General features: G+C 41.9%; 1 long non-coding RNA gene across 1 annotated transcript; it reads right to left on the bottom strand.

Moving 5' to 3' along the window:
* Window positions 1–1,266: 1,266 nt before the first annotated feature.
* LOC117056053 lies at window positions 1,267–16,068 on the bottom strand. The gene is made up of 2 exons (XR_004427684.1): window positions 15,888–16,068; window positions 1,267–1,390 (listed from the first exon to the last, which is right to left on the bottom strand). It is a non-coding gene; the product is annotated as an uncharacterized LOC117056053 (long non-coding RNA).
* Between the last annotated feature and the right edge of the window lie 3,557 nt (window positions 16,069–19,625).

Raw genomic sequence — 19,625 nt, 5'->3', positions numbered from 1 at the left:
ATGGTGGCTTGAAACCTTTCCTGGTTTTTGTTTTTTGCTTTAAGAATGAAATGAATAAAGCACCTTCTGTATTTTACTAATTTAAAAAGGGAAATGATCAAATTTGTAACCTATTGTATTGGTTGGAATTAAAACAAAAACTGAAGCCAAATTAATATCAAAAAGCAGTATCGTATAAACCAGCATTTTTGCAGGATAGGTAGCAAATACTTTTTGTAAAATGAAGATTGATATTTCTATTATCTATGGGAAGGCTGAGACATGGGGTGGTATTCACCTAAGTTTTAGTCAGAGCAGGCCCACTGAAATGAATGGACCTAGCAGCAACTTAGTCACAAGCCTATAGATCTGTAAATATACAATGTGTGTAAATGAAAACATACAATTTCAATCACACCACAAAATCCAAATCTTCCAAGATCTTTTCTGATTTGTCTAGCTGTCACCCATTTCCCTGCCCCTCCAAAGTTCTTAATCTTTGAGTTACTCAGAAATATAGCGCAGGAAAAATGTAATACCTCGGGACGAATGCCTTGCTGTGTTCCCTGTGTCCCACTGTACTCTTGGTACACAGAATTTTATTTGCCATATGCCCAAAAACTATATGACAGTGTGCACTGTTCCTGTCCCTAAAGTCAGAGCCCCAGCTGCTCATATGATATGCCATACAATTAATAACTTTCTTTTAGCAAATTGTATGGATATGACATCAAACATCTGTCTAAACTAGCGTAACACTTGAATTGCAACAGCAATCTATTTCTTCTCTGGCAGCCTTTTAGGAGCGAACAGAATAGGGAGAGAGGAAAGAGGTGTCAGAAACAGAGAAAGAGAAAACGGGGAGGCCCCACCCACAGCCAGCATGTCCCCCCCCCCCAAGAGATGACCACAATGGAAATGTGGACCACAAAAGAAAAAAAGAAAGGTTGCCTACTTGTGATTTAATGGATTATTCTCTGTATCCCTGCTTTAAGTACAGGACTGGTAGCAGATAACTGCTTAGTGTGTCTGAAACCAGGAAGAAAAGCATGTCAGAATAATTCAGTGCACTGTATTAGTGACTTTTATAGAGCTGCACATGGGAATATGCTAACAATTTTGTTTGGACAGGATGGAATGCTAGCAGGTATGTGTTTTTGCTTTCCTCTGTCTTTGACTGGGATAGGGAAAAAGTAAACTGAAAACGTAGAAGGAATAAAAACAGGCAGTTTGAACAAAGCGATTAGCTGCAAACTTTGTGCTGAATGTTTATTTCTATTTTTCCCCCTAATTACATTACATTACTACTGCTAAGCCAGGCCAGTTCTTCAGCTGGTGGTATAACAGTTCTGGCCAGTTCATCCTCCTCTGACTCAGGCTTTTTACCTGTGTTCTCTTCCAGAGTTGTCCCCTACAATATGAGACATGATTATCACTCAAGCTGTGCTTACTTAGTACTAGACTCGCTGATATTTGTGGACTGACATCTTTGTAAATATGCATTGAACTAGGCTGCTTGCTGCCAAGTATTAGGACAAAATAGGCATACATAAAATATTCTCAGTTTGCCTGCACAACATGCATTCACACCTAAGAAGAATAAAGAAGAGAAGGGGTTTTTAAAACCTTTCCAAAGTTAATTTTCTATCTCCATTCGCTCAACACAGACATCCGTGCCCTTGTGCTTGATATTTGTCCCTTTGATCCTATGACATCCCTGTCCTCCTGTTTCTTCTAAATGTCCTGTACCACACCACAGAAGGCTGCAATCACCTTGTCAGAGCACATTTTATACCCCAAAGTCGCTGCCAGTTTTTGCCCTATACATCAACTCCTTCCTGATTCTGGCTGGCAGTTGCTCCTGCTGCACAGCAATTTCCAGTTATTTATTCAGCTTTAACCCTATTGTAAACAGCCTTGCCATGAATGCACAGTAATTCCATTGGGGCGAGCCATTTTGCTGAAATAACCTGCAAGTGGAGGGATGTTGGCAGTCGTTAATAGGGAAAAGACTCCATGTTGCATTCAGCCCCCATCTCTTTATTGTGGAAGCTTCACCTTTCAAATTCTCCCCATCTTTTGTTGTGCATATTTTTAGTATTTTCTTTCAGGGTTTTAACATCACAGCCGTTGGCTTTATTATTTTCCCTTCAGTGGATCCTGGACTACCTCTCAGACATTGTGCATATATCACCGTCTACTTGGGATTTGGGGTATAGTAAATTAAACAGGATACCAGCAAACCACACTTGATTTTTGTGAATATCATTTTAATCTTCCTTTAGGAAATCAATGTCCAAGTAGATTTTTTTCATGCCTTTCATAGGCTGCACCCTGTAGTAGGTTGTGTTGGCTAAATTTAGCTCCTTCATTGGATAAATATATGGTATTCATAGTACTTTGGCCACCTCATGAGAAGAGAAGACTCTCTAGAAAAGACCCTGATGCTGGGAAAGATGGAGGGCACAAGGAGAAGGGGACGACAGAGGATGAGATGGTTGGACAGTGTTCTCGAAGCTACTAACATGAGCTTGGCCAAACTGCGAGAGGCAGTGAAGGATAGGCGTGCCTGGCGTGCTCTGGTCCATGGGGTCACGAAGAGTCAGACACGACTGAACGACTGAACAACAACAACAACAAAATGGTATTCATAATTGAAAATGTTTCTGTATACAAATGAACCACCTTGTTTCAGCCACTTACGAGTACAAAGCAATTGCAGAAGCTTGCCAGTGGTGGTTAGAGAGTTTGGCTAGGACTGGAGAGACTGGTTCAAATGCTCACTCATCTTCGGAGGAAGAATAGTAGGAGGAAGCAGCAGAAAGAACCATGAAGAAAGATGACAAAGAAAAGAAAGATGCTGAAGCAAGGGTAGATGGGTAATGATGTCAGCATCCGCTTCAAGCCAGAAGTGTGGGACAAGGCTTGGCTTTAACTGTTTTACTCTCACCATGTTTCTTAGTATTGATTTTGGGGGCAATGCTTGGATCATTGTTTTGAATTTTTTGTTCTATATAAGCCACTTTGGGGCCTTGGTCAAAAAGTGGCATAGAAAAATTTACAGAAACTCACCAACAAATGAAAAAGGCTTGAAAGGCTCCCTCCTGCAGTGGCTGTTGAGACCATTAGGGGGCTTCAGGTCCTGTTGCCAGTAATTATGGCTGCAATCCTGTACTCTGTTACTTGGCGCTGAGCCTCATTAAACCCAATGGGGCTTGTGCTGCGAACTACTTTGCAGTTTCATTGTGTCCTGATTTAAGAATGTACAGTGTAAAGTAGGTGGCAAAGCAAGGTTTAATAGTGGTCAGAATACAGCACCAAATATAGGAAGTTGTCAAGAAGAAACTTCATTTATCTATGTGGGAAATGTCTCCCCTTAGAAGAATTAGGAGCCCCTTTCCTATACTGTATTTGGGATTTGTGATAAGGATTTCCAGGTGAGAGGCCACAAGTTCAAGAAGACTTCATCCCTGGCAACTCTTGATTTTCTAAATTAATCACTTTGAAAAAGCAAAGTTTTCAACAAGTTAGTTTGTTGAGCCATGCTGCTAGCTGTCATGGCTGATGATGTATTCTTGTTATAAGTAATCCTTCAGTGAAAGTCAAGCTAAACCCAACTTTACACTCTGTTTTAGATGGCTTAAGATGCCATAGTGCCAGTTTTCATTATTATTGATGCTAAACACTTCAAGAATATTTCTTGCTTATACAAAGGTCTTGAAGAGCTTCAATGATTTATGAAGCAAATAGGCTTCCTGGATGTCTGTGAAATACCACTGATGGATTTGGCAAACACAGTAGTAAGCACCCATTACGCCACCTAGAACACAGCATCTAACCTGGTTTTTTTTTTGTTCCATTAACAAGTTGTGAAAAAGTCATGATGGTGCTTTTAGCTGTAAAACACTTTAGAGTGTAATCTGTTTTTAGAAGATTAATTCAATCCCAAATACCGTGGAAAATGATAAACAATTTAAAGGAGACAGAGCATCTATCAGTATTCCCCTTTAAAGGAGACTGGAAGCAGATACTATGTTACAGCTCATAATAAAATTTCTTTCTTTTCCTCTCTACTTTTTTTTTTTTTTTGCTTTGCAAAAAATGAAGAGGAAGCCTCCCACCCACCCCCTCCCTGTTAAACATTGGCCATACCAGAGTTTCTTCAGTTGCATTGTGTGTATTTTAGCCAATTTGGCCTAGCTTAATATTTCTAGAACTGCAATCAATCTTCGTGTTTATTTTTGCATTACAACCGAGCATTACTAAGAACCACAAGCACAGCAAAGCAAAGCTGTGTGCCTGGTTTGAATGGTGATGAAATGCAAAAAGCTAAACAGTTTCACAATCCAAATCCAACCCCTAGTCTCAGCCTAGGGATCTACCCCTCACTACTGTAAAGTTCTAGTAATGAATCTAAGATGTTTTTACAATACGTGCCTGCTCTTTGGTGCTCCCCGTTCCTCACAGGGTTCAGCCAGGTGGGATTGCAAACTTCTTCTTCTTTTTACCAGGCCCTTCTCATCTGATTTTAGCAGCAGCTAGATTTGCACACCTAGGCCACTGAACGTGCTGATATTCCTGCCTCAAAAAAGCTTCAACAGCTCACTGAAGTGAGCAAGGAATCAGAATGAAGGTATGCACTGAAACACACCACAGTTAGGAAACTTTTGTTGCTTAGGCAAGGCCTCAGCTGAGACACTTTCCTGTCCAGGAATACCCAATGACTAACATGGGTGGGCAAGTCCAGTCAGGAAATGAGTTAAGCTGTAGTTCTGATAACTCACCACAAGGGGCAGCCATGACCAGAACTGAAGGTTCCTTCCTGGTTCTCCCTCCTGGCACCAGCTGATTTCTGCAGATCACATCAATGCTGAAGGCCTAAGAGTACCACTACCACCCCATTCAGCTGGCAATTCTAGAACCAAATGTGCCATCAATTTGCTGGGTGTAAGGCTTTGTCCTCGTGCAGCAGCCTATGGAGCTGATCCACATACAGAGACCGTTTTCTGAAGGTGAACTCTACTAGGTACAGGGAGAACAGCTAGAATGCCTTGGAAATATACTACACCGAAATGCCGGCTCATTTTTTTTCCTTCTCAATGCACAAACAGTACTTGTCCCAATGTCTTCCTGAATTTTTGATTCCCTATATACTCATAACTCGTCTCCTAAATTAAAGGATGCAAATGCACACAAGGCAAAGTTGGAAGTGCAGGGAAGAAACAGCAGAGGCCATACATTCTCTTAATTGTGTAAGGAAATAAGATGACAACAACAAGGCTTGAAGCGCCTTTGTTCTCTGGAAAATATTTCCAGTGATCTATGCAGGACTTAATACTTTCATGTATATTTAATATTCCATCATGAAGCACAGTACTTCATGGATACGGAAGCTTACATGATTTTCAGACTACAGCATGCGTGCATAACTCGAGTCACTCTCCTTGAATTTACATGTGAGATTAAAGTCACTGTACAAAACAACCTCCCCCCGCCCTCACGTGCCATTCTTTGATCTCTTTTATAAGCGGAGACCTTACCACAAATACCCAAAGTAATTGTCCAGATAAAACTTGGGAGTTGGGATTTTTCAGCCTTCGGGACTTCATTGATGCAAAGGTGAAGAAATGTTCCTGACTCTCTAGAGGTCAGATTAATGACACATTGATTAGAAATCCACTGCCCAGTAATTCTTAAGAGATAATTCCAGGGAATATGTTCAGCAATAGACTAGTGGGAAGCACTTCAACCATTGAACTCGTAGACAACGCAAGTAATGACCATTTAGATGGAGCCTATTTAGATGGAGGACCACAGTCCTAGATGCAGAATTTAAAAGATGCAATTGTTAGCACACAATTAGCATTTCCTCACTGCACTTGCCTTTCCTTGCTGTTATGGGTTTGCATCTCAAAATAATTTTTCAATGTACAGTGATAAATGTGAGGTCGGTTTTATTCTGTTTTGGCTTGTTTCTCAAAGTTCACTTTATTACACTGTTTTTGCATAAAATAAAGATAAAAAATAATGTAATCTATACAGCAACTGAAAATCTAAAAAAACCCTAAGTGTATAAATTAACACCCTTTTTATAAAATATAATTTATTCTACTGTAAAAACAGTCATCCCCTTTAAAAATAAGGGTAGAACTAATGGAGTAACCACTAAGGTTACATGTGCCATATGCCTTGAGACAGTGGTTCAATCTGCCTTCTGAATATTTATCTTGGATAAGTATTCATTTGTTTTGCTAAATATATGTTTATTCCAAATATAGTAGGTGTCAAAGCCTCTTCAATGCCCCCTTTTTGAGCACATATATGTACACTTGAGCAAGAACATATGCATGGTTAACAGCAAAAGAGAAAGAAAAGCCATGTTCAACACTTATATGTTATCCCTTCCTATCACAGTTTACTTTTCCTTTCCTTTCTTTTTTACCTTTTAGAACTAATGGTTTAGAACTAATGCTTTTCGGAAAATTACAGGGAGATTTGCAAAATGAGGCTTCTTCAAAAACACAATGTTATGCTTCAAATGAACCGTAGATCACAAAAATAAGTAACACGTTTACAAAAATAAGTGCCAAAGACACACTGAGATCACTTTACTAAAAGACATCCAAAAATACATTTAAATTAGTATTATTTTTACCTTCTAGTAAATCATCAATGCCTCCTTTGGTGGGGGGGGGGGAAGCATGAAGTTCAGTTTTGTGGCTCCGAGTAAAAAGAAAAGTTCTTTTGTCTTAAGTCCCCCCAAATCTTAGCATGGGAATTTGTTGAGAAGCATTGTAATTTTTTTAAAAAAATCTGAGTACAGATAAGGTACATAGGGGATATTTGCAATTGCACATTTGGCTGCATCTGGCTGCAATCCAGGAAGGCCACAGGTATTGCAGGCCAACAGTCTATGGACAGGGAAGGAGCTCTGTATGTTAACAGAACTTCCATCTGTCATAGATAGCAGCAGAAGCCTCTGCATGCCAGGGGCTCTGAGTCATGGCTACTAAATAATTGCCACAACTTTGATTTGTCCTGTTTCGGTATGGTTCAGTCTGGTACATAATGGTGAAAAAAGCTTGCTCAATCTTTTTATTTGAGAGTGTTACCCACTCCTCTCTTCTCCTGTGGTGTAGGAGCAGGCTTATAATAGAATTCCAAGCTTGTTTTGGGTGAAGGGACTTGTGGCCTGACTATTTTGCAGAATTATGTGATATTACTATACTACTTTGCCACACAATCATCAAATCGTCACCTCCTGCGGAATAGCGAACCTCGAAAGTGTCATGGCAGAGATAGCTGTTTTGGAATGAAAGCAGACTTACGCCTAATCTAGCACAGAAGAAGAGTTTGGATTTGATATCCCGCTTTATCACTACCCGAAGGAGTCTCAAAGTGGCTAACATTCTCCTTTCCCTTCCTCCCCCACAACAAACACTCTGTGAGGTGAGTGGGGCTGAGAGACTTCAAAGAAGTGTGACTAGCCCAAGGTCACCCAGCAGCTGCATGTGGAGGAGCAGAGACGTGAACCCGGTTCACCAGATTACAAGTCTACCGCTCTTAACCACTACACCACACTAGTATGGTCTTCTTTTGGCCAAACATTTATTTACAGCCAAACAGGGCTGGCTTCAGGTAGCACTGTGAGTGGGGGAATAGATAAACCCTGGGCAGCATAATAGTGTGGGGCAGCACTGCAGTGTGGGGCAAGCACTGCTTGTTCTCTGAAAAAAATAAATAGTTGGAATGACAAGTAAAAGAAGGTCATTAAAGGTTCTGTAAATACATGCTATAAGGAATTTATACACTGGATTTATACGCCATGAGAGATAGTTGCCTGGAGAATTCTGAACAGCCTTTCTGATATAGCAGCCTTCCTGAAATATGTTTTTCAGCCTGTCCTCTCCTCCTAAGGGGGGCTTTTAGGTAACTGACCCCTACTTGCCCTTCTTTATGGTGGACCAGACAGTCCAGTAGGCCAGATCTTTACCTTTCCAACCCTTGTGGGCCTACTTTGACAGGAGGGAAGATCCACCCACCTGTCAATCATCTTACATTATGTTGTTGCCAGCTGATTCATTGGTGGGTTGTCCCGCTTACCTGTCAAAATAGCCCACCAGCCCAATAGCTGGCCATCAGGGTGTGGGCAGAGAGATGCTGACAAAGCAGGATTGAACTCTCTGTAAATCAGCTGTTTGTGCCGGGGAGTGTGCTGGGACCATCAAGCTTTTACACCTGCCTTGCTTAAGATGCTACTTAAGTATTCTTGTCTTCTTTTAACCTTTTTGTAAAGAACATTCTTTGTCTTTTTTGGCAGGAACACAGATGTGTTTGGTTACCAATACCATTGAAAGGTTGGGAATTTTATCCCTGTATTGTTTGTATTTGTATTACTTTGTAATTGCATTATTGTACAGTATTTGCGTGTATCTGTTTATTCTTGTGAGCTGACTTGGGAGCCTTTCTGGCTGAAAGACGGCATATAAGTAAACAGTAACATAACAACCTAACCTAACCTAACACAACATGTGTGGAAGGGCCCCCAATGTACTCAGAAGACACCACAACTCATGGACATCACAGAGATTAGACTGTGAAATGTCACGGAATGAATTAAAGGAATTAGGTGGAAATAAACCAAGGTATTATTTCCATGGCATGTTCTGCAAAAATAACTAGTATACCTGAATAAAGGTATAAGATATGACCTGGGTATTGCAACAAATTACCTAGAAGATGTGTTTTTTAAAATTAATTTTGGGATCACTTGTAAAATTAACTATAGTAAGGTGGTAAAATATTGATTGCTTACCACAACAGGTGTTTTCACTTGTTTTCCATAATGCAATAACGAATCTATCACTTGGTTTTATTTGGGTGCTTTCACGCATTACAAAGTCCAACCAATAGGATTGTTTTGTGAGCTGTACAAGCAGTTAAGATGAGACAGTCATGATGCTCAGTAGATGTGCAATATGCATTCCGTGTTTATTTGGGAAATTTTCAGACAGGGAACTGTCATCAGCATATTACCAGAATGTACCACTGGGACCTGATGATTGATTTTTGCACATCATAAAAATAGCTAAGGAGATTTGCATTTGTGGCTGAATTATATTGTATAAAGGTAAGGTTGCTAATGCATACATTATCATGACGAAGGCATAATTTTGTTTACATCGACCCTTCAGATGGTTGAGTTTGGAATTGAAATAGGCCGCCCAAAAATTAAAGTATTGGCTTTTGAATGGTCAGGTGACACCTTGGATCAGGGTTGGGGAACCTATGGTCATAAAAACATTGTTGGACTATAGCTTCCTTCATTCCTGACCATTGCACATGCTGGCTGGGGCTGATGGGAGCTAAAGTCAAACAACATCTGGAGGACATCATGCTTCCTATCTGTGTTGGCTTGGGATTCAGACTCAGATGCTGAACCTGGGGGATCCCAGCCTGCACAGGATTCCCCACCTCCAGAACCAGCTGAGCCGAGGCTAGGGCTTGAGCCTGAAGGGGCCTCACCTGTGCTGGAGGCTCAGGGCAGAGAGGCGAAGGGAACAGGGAACTAAGTTCTTACAGGAGGAGTGCTCGCCTCCAGGCCAGAAGGAGAGGCGAGTCACCAGAGGATCGGGGCAGATGTCGGATGAACTGTAGTGGGTTTCACAGAATCTCTCTCATCTAGTTATGCCAACTACTCCCTACCCCGATGAGCATGCAATTTTAGTGGGCAACTCTGTGCATGAAGGTAGCATTTCCTTTGGAACAGCTCAGGGTACCTTCCCAAGGCCATGGAATATCATCACTGGGAGTGGAGCTAGTCACCAAATGTGTGATTTCAATGTCTGAAGACTTGAGGTTTTCATGAAGTCATGACACATTGAAATGATTGGCATTACCAATAAAGTCTATGGGTGCTCGAAATACAGAATGTTGCCTCAACCGTTTGTGGATGTGGCAGAGAAGGAGATTGAAGGGCAGGGGCAGTTTATAGTAAGTATCTTGGACGGGGGATGAGAGATTGGGAGATGCCTTTACCATTTCTAGAACTGCATCCACCCTCACAATATAGCTATTTAAATTATTTCCAGGTTTGGCACTGACAGCCCTGTAGCACTGTCTAGCACAGCAGGGGAAGGACTCAAAACACAAGTCCTTTAGTCTTTCTTAATTCCTCAGACTTAAGACTGTGTACACACAGCAGAGTGGATTCAGTGCATCCCATGTGTGCAATATTTTTTTGTGTCGCCCACATGTTGTTGTCCTCATCCAAATGGCAGCCTATACTTCCTCCCATTTAATAATTCAGATTTTCCTGATCCACAGATAATGGAGTAAGGAAAACAACAACAAAAACAGAAAAATCACATTTTACCGTACAATAGATGTACTGAAGTATACTGTGTGAAGCGGATTTTTAAAAAATTCATGTGGTGATGTTTTGCTGAGTGACATCTATCACACCTCCTACTTCCACTGGCCAGGTGCTCCTTGGTGGGCTGCTTGTGAGGCCCAGTGTGGTGCACTGTCAGGCTTGAGGAATCATCTCCCTCCCCCCCACCCAATTGGCACCAAGAGGCAGGGAGGAAATAAAAAAGTTCTTACGTATGATTTATTCAGTCATCACGGTAAAAGACAAAAAATTCCGGTCATTCCTCCATAATAGAGTTGCTTGCACTGAGCTCCTCCCCCTTCCCCCCTAGCAACAACACCTGCTTCTACGGCGTGTGTCCATGAACAATTGTCTCTGTGCTCTTTGTTCTTGCACCCTTAACTAACGTTGCATTTTGGGAGAAAGGGGGGGGGGTCAGTGACGCTGTCCAGAGACATGTCAGCTAGCTGCTCTGCCTCTCCTCTCCCTTCTCCTAACACTGTATAACTCTGCTGTTTATCTGTCTCTGAGCTGTTACAGTATCTTCCTCAAAGCCCTGCTGTAAATCGAGACTGCCTCCCTCCTCTCTGGAAGCTACAGGAGAAGGAGGAGACCTCCACCCAGTGGCAAAGCTGCATGTTCCAGCACCGGGGGCGGAGAGCAGGCGGGGGCGGGGCTGGTGCGAGTCTCGTGGGGCGCGTCCCGGGGGCGTGGCACACTGCCCACAGTGGTGTGGCGTGCGTCCTGGGGGCAAGGCACCCGGTGCAGTGGGGTGGTGTGCGATGCGTGTCCGGGGGGCCGCCATGATGGTACCCCCCTCCCCGATGGTGCAGGGGGCGGTACCCTCCCCCACCCCCTGTTCCTCTGCCAGTGCCTCCACCATTCCTCCTCCTCTTCTGTCCAGTCCCTGACGTGTACTCATTTTGCGCAAATATATCCCCATCAACCATCTCCCATTAGTGTAGACAGGAAACTCTGAGACAGTTTAACTGAAAGTGCTCATATGTGGACAAACATGCACAAAAGCACATATGAGGAGGGAAATTGTGCAATCCACATAAACACAGCCTTACCCTCTCCCCAAGTAGCTGAGCTGCACTATGACTAAGGCAGTGTTTTTCAACCTTTTTTGGGCAAAGGCACACTTGTTTCATGAAAAAAATCACGAGGCACACCACCATTAGACAATGTTAAAAAATTTAACTCTGTGCCTATATTGACTATATATAAAGTAATTCTCTTGAATAGGAATCAAATAAACAAATTTTTCCCACGGCACACCAGGCAACATCTCGCGGCACACTAGTGTGCCGCGGAACAGTGGTTGAAAAACACTGGACTAAGGAACATGTTGGGGTGGGCATACACTGCAAGATTTTGTTGCAGGTCCCATTTGTTTAGTCACATCTGCAATTTGAATTCTCATTTATCGTTTTGTATAGATCATGTTATTAATTTTTGTGTAGGTCCCATCCATCACTCCAATCAAAACATGCAATTTTGTGCAATTTGTGCATCTCACCCCAATCTTTGCACAGTAAAATGTAAAAACGGATAGTAAAACAGCAGTCATATTTCTCTGACAGCCAGTGACTAATAGTCTGACCTCCTAAACTGCATTTACTGTTCACCAATGATTATGTCATTAGGAATGAATTAGATACTCAATGAGGGGAATCTCCAAATCTAGTCTGCCACAATGAAAATCTCAATTATCTGACTTGCAGGGGAAACATCAGTATTTTTTTTTAATAATAAAAAAGCATTGCTTTATCACTGGAGACTTTTATTTGCTATCATGGAAAAGAAATACTACCATGGAAGTATTCTGAACAGCTCCAGAGTCTAGGACCCAAACCAATGTTTAGTCAGAATCTCATTTCTTTCAACTGGAATCCATTAATAGTAAGAGCTGTTCAACACTGTAATGGACACCCTCAGAAGGTGGTGGACATTACAGGTTTTTATGCAGAGGTTGGATGGCCATCTGTCAGTGATGCTTTAGTCAAGATACTTGCATTGCAGAGGGTTGGACTAAATGACCCTTGGGGTCCCTTCCAACTGTATGATTCTATGTTTTTTCATTTGTTTACTTATTTCTTTCATAATTAAAATCATTTGAGTGTCATATTTTTATACACAAGCCACTGAAGGCTAATTCTCCAGATTTCTACATATAAGGTCCTTGCATTTATGCCCTAATATGAACCACACATGAATATATTAACATATGATGAGCATGCAACAGGCTTCTCAAACAAGTTTCTACTAGCCACGATGGCTATGCTCTGCCTTCACAGTCACAAGAAGTAATACTTCTGATACCAGTTGCTGGAAACCGCTGGAGGGAAGAGTGCTCCTGTGCTCAGGTCCTGCTTGTGAGTTTTCCACAGGCATCTGGCTGGTCACTGTGAGAACAGGATGCTGGACTAGATGAGCCATAGGCTGATCCAGCAGGCTCTTCTCATGTTCTCAAAAAGAACCGAGAGTCTTTTGACATCCTAAAAGACCGTCAAGTACTTTGCGACATGCCTGTTCCATGCCTATAAGCACAGGATGTCTTTGCCTAGACTAGAGGCACTTTGGCCCAGATTGCAGCAAAATAAGAGGGCAGTATCCAGTATTCTCTCTTTGCGACTGGTTCATGGGGAAAAACTGTCCCATGAGCCCTTGCTATGGGGGGGGAGCCTATATAAGGCTGCTTCCCCTGCAACTCAGAGCCATTTTGCTTTGAGAGCTTTAATCAAAAGCGGGCTGTCGCTATGCTCCAGTACGCCTGATAGTCTCTGAAGTGTTGCAAGACTGTCTGGTATTGTTGTGGCAACAGGGTACTTATTTTGCATTTACTGTTTGTCAAATCACTCAAGGTGGTTATCAGTTTTACAGAACTAAAACAAAATAAAAATAAAAAACACTACAAAATAAAATACAAAAACTTGGAAGGGTTGTAGCTCAGTGGCAGAGCATCTGTCTTGCATATAGAAGGTCCCAGGTTGAATTCCTGATGTCTCCAGGTACGTCTGAAGAGCTGCTGCAGTGTATCCAACACTGAGTTATATGGACCAATGGTACAAGGCACTTTCCTGTACTCCTAAAATAAATGGAACAACAGAACTCTCAGGTAGACTAATTGTCCTTTCAGGATTGACTAGCATGGCTAGGACTTCTTCATTTTTGCCTTCCTCCAGGTAAAAAGTTAGGTAAAGGACCCCTGGACAGTTAAGTCCAGTCAAAGGCGACTATGGGGTGCGGTGCTTATCTCGCTTTCAGGCGAAGGGAGCTGGCGTTTGTCCACAGACAGCTTTCCGGGTCATGTGGCCAGCATGACTAAACCGCTTCTGGCACAATGGAACACCATGGCAGAAACCAGAGCACACAGAAACACCATTTACCTTCCCGCCGCAGCAGTACTTATTTATCTACTTGCACTGGCGTGCTTTCGAACTGCTAAATTGGCAGGAGCTGGGACACAACAACGGGTGCTCACTCTGTCTTGGGGATTTGAACCGCCAAGCCAACCTTCTGATCGGAATGCCTAAGAGGCTCAGTGGTTTTAGAGTCTAGACCACAGCACCACCCGTTTCCCTTCCTTCAGGACACACACGTCTTCAATAGCACCAGGAAAGCTGGAGGAAGGGCTGCCCATCTGCAACTGGTCACTAGACAGCTTCTCACTATAGCCCCCTGGATGCACTTGTTGTACAAAGGGTCAATAAAGGGGCCACATAGTTGGCCCCAGCCCTGAAGTTTAATGGCTCTTTCCAGCCCCTCACATGCTTAGGAAGACAGGAAGATGCCTTATACTGCATCAGATCTTCTGAGCATAAAATTAGTTTTACTCTTTTTTAATCTGACAACAGTTTTCTCACGACTCTTACAATGTGATTCAAATGTCCAGGCTCTGGCAATTTACCTTCCTTAACATACTTCCTGACGTGGAAGCTTTCCCCATGTGGCACATTCCAACTTGCAAAATTTCCCACCAATATTCCGAGATGGTGCTATTTTGTGTGTGTGAACTATATTGTGTGAATACCTGAATGTATAAATCTCCTCTCGTGTTTGGTTTGTTTGAAGCGATTAAGAAAGAATAGTACGACGATTTCCAGATCTTTTGGTGGCTGCATCTCTAAGTGCCGTGTTTCATGGAAGTGTTAACAGAATAATGCTTTGTATCATGCGCTAGTTATTAGGTTCATAATGACTATAATACTGTCTTTGTAATATTTGCTAATACAGTAGAAAAATACAGTATGCTAATTGAGTGTTCTTTGAAGATTAGCTACTGCAAGGGGAAGTATGATCCAGTGCTATTATGGTAAAAATCTATTAAAAGCCACAACCTTTGTGCTTTAAAAGGAATTATTTTAACAGATTAAGAGTTGTTTGAAAGGACTCCTCAAAGATCACATATATCATAGAAACGTTAGTTCTGTGAGTACATCTGTATCTGTGACATATTACAATGCTTGCTGCCAGAAAGGACAATTCTCCTGATGCAGTAAAGTGCCCTGCTTTGTTTTAACCACAAGATGTATTTTATTATGTAAATGTACTACAACATGTGTCACCTGTCCAAGAGCTGCTCTTCAGGCATCTCTCTGAGCAGTTCATGGATATCATTAACAAGGTCTAGTCACCATGATTTCTAAGCTGCAGCCAGCTTAAAATTACTTTTTTATTTCCTAGTTAGCTAATGGTTGACCCATTCCTTTAAGTGTTTGTAACTGATGGATAAATGGGTCTTTGCCATGCATGTCTATTTTGTATTTCTTTAGTTCTGATTGAAATTTATCGGCTGCTTTTTCTGTTTTTAACTTTTTTAAAACGGTGACTTGAGATGCTTCTGTGGAAGCTGATTACTAATGAACGATGACGATCATAATAATAATAATTGCTCAAAAGCACGGGTGGGCAGATGTCATACTTGGATGTACATAGTTTTTCCTTTCTTTTAAGAACAGGAGGCTGAGACCCCTCTAATTTGCAATAATTATTTTAAAGAAACCCAGCACACTTCCCACCTCTGAAATTTTTGTAACTGAAAGAACTTGAAAGTGGGGAGAGAAAATAAGGAATAAAGTGACATAAACTGGAAGAAAATATAGCACAGGAAGATGGAAAAGATAGGAAATTTGGGGAAATGAAAAAGCCAATGTGGGAGCAGGAAAAAAATCCCAAGGTGCCTTGAAAAGAATGAGGGACCAGGGGATGTCCCTCCCCCCAGTTATTTGGAGGAAGAGATTACCTGCCTTCAACTTGCCTCCCCTCACAATGCATTGCTATGAAGCTCATTGTCGGCCCAAAATTTTCATTTTTGTGAGTAGGATTTCCCTTCCACTACAAAATGGCTATTACTCCTGTAAAACATGTTGGGAGGTTCTATCTATATTTGCTGTTTTGGTGCATAGTAAGGACCTTCACAAAATAGCTGTTGCTTCTAATCCATGTATTGTTAATCCATGTCTTATTTATTAATATCGATATATCTGCTTATCCTTCAGTTTGCCTGGGGACCTGCCGTTGTCTGGCCTACCTGCAAAGCTCTGCAGTCTCTTGGGGCCTAGTGGAGCGAGTGAGGCCTTGTCTCCCGATCCTCTGAGGTGTTGCCTTCTTAACTTTTCCAAAAAGTCTGGTCATTTGATGTGAATCTTCTTCAAGGACGAGGTCTCCAGGGGGAGGGCAAAATTAATCCTGACAGGACCAAAGCTCCAAGGATATGGCAGTACGACGCGGCAGAGATCTGTCCTGTGTTGCAGCGGCTGTTAAAATCGAGGAAAAAAAGACAGAAGGCTCAGAGAATGAAGGACAATGCAACTGGCATGAAAAGCTGAAAAAGGGTGGTCAGGGGCTTGTCCTGTGATTTGCCAAGCTGCCATTTGAAAGAGGGAGATCTCAATGGGCTACCAGGCCTAAGTTCTGCTGAAGGAGCTGCTTCAAGGTCTGAGGGTGACTGGAGCTGCTGAACGCTGAATTGCCTTTGGAAAGAGCTCCTTGCTGCACGGGAGAAGCGGGTACCGTAGTTTGTGTCATTTTCTGCTTCTTTTTATCTTTACTCATCTATTTCTTTTTTAGAAAACTACCTAGTTCCTTGTTAAATCCCATATGCCCAACTGCACAAAATCTTGTTTCACAGTGCATAATTTTTATTTTTGACAGAGCACAAAATATGTCAAGCTGCATGTTAGAATAAACCCTGGAAGGATGGTATTAAGAAATGTAATAGTTTAAAGACATACATACATACATACATACATACATACATAGGAAGGGAGACAGTGAGTGTGAGAGAGAAATAAATAAATAAATAAATAAATTGTGCCATTACTTGCACCAGTGTTTAGTTCTGTGAGCATGACCACAGGACAAAACAAGTCAGCCGGATATGCTTAATTGGCTTGAGTTGTTCTTCCACCTTCATGAACAGAAATTATTATTATTATTATTATTATTATTATTATTTATTTTGTTCCACCTTCATGAACTGAAATAAGTATTATTATTACTACTACTACTACTACTAGTAGTAGTTTATTACCTGCCCTTCACCCCAAGGTCCAAGGGCAGGTTACAACACTTAAAACACACTATAAAAATGGTTTAAAACAAGTTACAATTACAGAAATAAGATGGGTCCTAAGAATATACATCTCAAGTCAGTGCATCTTCAGCATTCGCCAGTAGCTGTATACTGAAGGTGCCACACATACCTCTGTGAGAAATAAATTCCACAATTTAGGGGCTGTCACAGGGAGTGCTTTATCCTAAGTCACCACCACACCGAGTCTCTGGGGGTGGTGGGACACCAAGATGGTCCACTTTCCTGATCTTAGCACCCAAGAGGGTCTGTAGAGAAGGAGATAGCCTTTCATATTGGGGGGGGGGATCTGTGTGTTAAACATGAACATGAGTACCTGGAATTGGGCCCAGAAACAAACCGGTGCAACTGTTTTAAAACTGTTTTAAAACGAGATATGAACCCCTGCCAGATAGCTGGCTGCTGTATTTTGGACCAACTGAAGTTTCTGAGTTCCCTTCAAGAGCAGCCCCACATAGAGCGTATTACAATATTGCAATCAGTAAGTTACCAGAGCATAGAATCAGAGAATTGTCAAGTTGGAAGGGACCCTGAGGAACATCTGGTCCAATCCCCTGAAATGCAGGAATCTCAACTAAAGCATCCATGGCAGAGGACCACCCAACCTCTGCTTAAAAACCTCCAATGAAGGACACCATCTTTCAATGGAATCAGTTCAACTGCATGGAGTACAGTGGTCAAGTAATCTCTGTCTAAAAGCACGATAGGTGGTGAACCAGCCAGAGCTGAAAAAAGGCACCACCAAGGGCACTTGACAGTGACAGTGTTGAATCTAGGAGTACTGCAAAGCTGAAGACCTGCTTCTTCCAGGTGAATGCAGTCTTATCCAGGCTGTCTCCTCACCTTCTGGACATGAGAACTTTGAACACATAGCAACTCCATCTTAGGATTCAGCTTCAGTTTCTTGGCCGACATCCAACTCATCACTGCCTGCAAGCACTGGTGAAGCACCTCAACTACCTCTCCTGATTCTGCTGGAACAAAGAGATGTGCATCATCTGCACAGTGAGTATCATAAAAGCAATATCTCATAACTTTTAAAGAGTGGTCATTTTCACCTGCTCACATAGTTTATATTCTTTAGTGCTAAAACATGTTTTGCATATGCTTATTGAACCCAAGGGTTGGGGAGGGGGAACGGTTGGCTGTAAAGGTGGGAAACCAACCATCCCTTGGTCGTTTCTTTAAAATGTCCCAAATATCTTATCTGATGGTTTGGCTAATTGTATGCCCTTGCCCTGTGGTGATCCAGCTATTGTAGCCGTGAGTCATGGTGACCCATAGATGTATGTAAAGCCTGTGAAAAACCTGCTCCTCAACTGACATGAGATGTTTGAAAGTGGCAAAGTCACAGCAATTCAAGGGCAGCCAACACAATGCCCACCAGATGATGTTGAACTGCACCTCTTATCAACCCTGATTATTGGCAACAGTGGCTGGGGCTGATGAGAGTTCTAGTCCAACAATATCTTTGAAACTAGAGACACCATGCTGGTTATTCCTGCAATAAGTGGTCATCTGTTTCCATACCCAGCGAAGCAACAATGTGTCTTTCGAACATATGGAAAAGTGATTATTTCCTCTGTGGAATGTCATAGGTCTATATTTTCTAATTTAAATGCATCCCATACATGAAATTATAAAATCACCTGAGCACTCTTGTGGTATGAGAAAAGGCTATGGGGGTAGTCAAACTAATGTCTGCAATAAGCTATAAAAACTGAGACACATTTTTTAAAAAAAGGGAATCTGGATGAATCATTCTTCAATCCCAAATATGGTTTCTGCTGATGAGAGCATTAGGAATTTCTGTCTGGTATGTGTGTGTGATGGCTTAGCTGTTTGGCCATTATACAATGTTCATCGGAGAAATCCACACATTTTCCTGGGCTAAATATTCAAACACATTCTTTTGAAAAGATTGATTCCTGCTCGGTTGCAGCATAGTTCATCATCTTCTTAGCGCAGGAATGAATAGATGGTCGTCTCTTTCTCATCTCAACAATTGTAAGCCTGTATTTGGCTAGCAACGGGGCTTGCTGGATGAAGCCTGACTGCTTCGCATTCAGTTCCTTTGTTAGTGCCAGCAAACGATATAGTAGTGTTAAGTAGGGTTCTTTTCTCCCCCCTTCAAGATACAAGAATAAACATCAGTAGCATCTGTCCAAAATATATGCATTGTGGACATTCTCACACAAAGAGATGTATAATAGCTTTACACTTTCAGCAAAGCATGGGGAGAATTGGCTCGTGTCAATGCTTTTATATACAATACTTCTAAAAAAGAAGGGGGAAAAACAAGACCTTGCCTAGCAAACCCTGATACAACTTTATACAATTCTAATATTAATCCTGGGATTCTATGTGGTGTTGCGAGGAATTGCATGCCAAACATCTTGATACACCACATTCTTCCTTCTGCAATGTTGCTGCATGGTGTCATTTATTTATTATAAGAAATCCCAGATTCTTTCATTATGCTAGAGAAAACTTGAACCTGTGCAGAGTACAGCCCCATCTGAGCCAGGGTCTAAATTCAACAGTGCCAACTGTACCAACTTTTAATGCAGGCTAAGAACTGCTTCTGTTCTGCAAGGCCAGTGTCAGCACCTGCCAGGCATACTTTGGCAAAGGGCCCACTACTGATGCCTACCCGGTCTCATTCTGCATTTTGTT

The sequence above is a fragment of the Lacerta agilis genome, chromosome 12, assembly GCF_009819535.1.
Source record: "Lacerta agilis isolate rLacAgi1 chromosome 12, rLacAgi1.pri, whole genome shotgun sequence".
In the NCBI taxonomy this organism is placed as follows: Eukaryota; Metazoa; Chordata; class Lepidosauria; order Squamata; family Lacertidae; genus Lacerta; species Lacerta agilis.
Note: the sequence above shows the minus strand (reverse complement) of the source record. Positions and strands in the feature narration are given on the sequence as shown.